We start from the raw sequence: 1,578 nt of genomic DNA on the forward strand, positions 1-1,578 counted from the left end.
ACTCCTGCGAATTTCGCTTAAAGAGGTCCAAACACTGCTTCGACATTGACAGCCGTATCCGCTTGTTGTCCACCGTGAGCAACCGCGGCACCCATCGGGCTGACACCTTTCTCATACTTAAGTTATCATGTAAAATATTGAGTGCCGTTCCGTACGACACACCTATGGCCTCTGCTACTTCGCGCACTTTAGTTCGGCGATCAGCGAGAATCATGTCATGGACCTTTTCAACGATTTCCTCGGTAACGACGTCTGCCGGGCGGCCCGGCCGCTCCTCGTCAAAAACAGATGTACGACCACGTTTAAATTCGTTGAACCAATATCTCACGGTTGTCATAGATGGTGAAGGGTCCCCATAGACGGCATCCAACTTCGCTTTTATTTCTTCGCATGTTTTTCCATCCAAAAATAAAAAGCGAATTACGGATCGATATTGCACTTTCTCCATTGTATCAAGAAAGACAAAACACGTCTGATGCAACTGGCTGCCAAATAAAAACTAACCTATGAATCAGTCTGAAATTTAGTATGGGGTCGTTTGACAGATGGCAGTACACGACGGTAAAGCCAACTTCCCTCAGCAACGCCACCTGTCTTCAAACACGGGTACTTATTGATCGACCCTCGTATTTCTCATCCAACACTAATACATTTGTCCTATTGCTTTACCAATGCATCCAAACCTGCACCTAGAAGTCTTTTGACTGTTGTCTCAGCCTCTTCTGCACCTCCATCTGAACCTCATCGTCATAAGTAAAACTTTTGCCACCAAGGTTGTTTTTAAGTGGACCAAACAGATGGAAGTCACTAGGGGCCAGGTCCGGGCTGTAAAGCGGGAAATTCCCACTGTAGTTCTTGAATTCTCTTCTGGGATGCTCCAGCTGTATGGGGTCTGGCATTGTCATGATGAAGCAGAACTTGGGTGTTTTTACGAATTGCACCCTGAAGCTTCAACTGAACTTCACAGTATGATGCAGAATTCACATTTTCACCGCACTTCTGAAAACAAGCTAACAGTACTACCTAAGAATCCCAGAACACGGTAAGAATAACCTTCCCAGCTGATGGTATACTCATAACCCTAAACCTTTTGGTTGAAGGTGAACTGGGATGTTTCCATTGCATTGAAGCACCCTTTAATTCAGGTTGGTAGTGATAACCCATGGTTCGTTGCCAGTAGCAATCCTGTTCAGCATATCTTCTTCATCTACATAGTGTAACATGTTGCGGAACGGAGACCCTCTCCCTACCCAGCAGCAACGTGGCGCCTCAGGCCACAGGTGCGTGGCGGTAACGAAGCGCTCCCTCCCGCCCCTCCGCGGTGACGTAACGCGCAACGCTAACGTAACCGTAATCAACGTCCTACTGTGACGTGGCACTCATTACGCCACAGGCAAGCACTGCAGCTATATAAGTGGATGCACAGTGCGTATCGATCAGTTCGAGTTCGAGTTCCAGTGTGGCTACCGCCGAAGACATTCCGAGTTATAAAGTAACAGCCAGCCGACTACAGTTGGAGTATAGCAGCCGTCGCGGTAAGAAGATCCGGACGTGTGTGCGATTGTGTAATTGGGAGCG

General features: G+C 47.7%; 1 protein-coding gene across 1 annotated transcript in view; it reads left to right on the plus strand.

The window, feature by feature from the left end:
• LOC111864465 (adapter molecule Crk) overlaps nt 1–1,578 on the plus strand; it is a 43,152-nt gene that overhangs the window by 30,728 nt on the left and 10,846 nt on the right. The gene's annotated exons all lie outside the window — the stretch shown is intronic.

Source organism: Cryptotermes secundus, unplaced genomic scaffold, assembly GCF_002891405.2.
Source record: "Cryptotermes secundus unplaced genomic scaffold, Csec_1.0 scaffold706, whole genome shotgun sequence".
NCBI lineage: Eukaryota > Metazoa > Arthropoda > Insecta > Blattodea > Kalotermitidae > Cryptotermes > Cryptotermes secundus.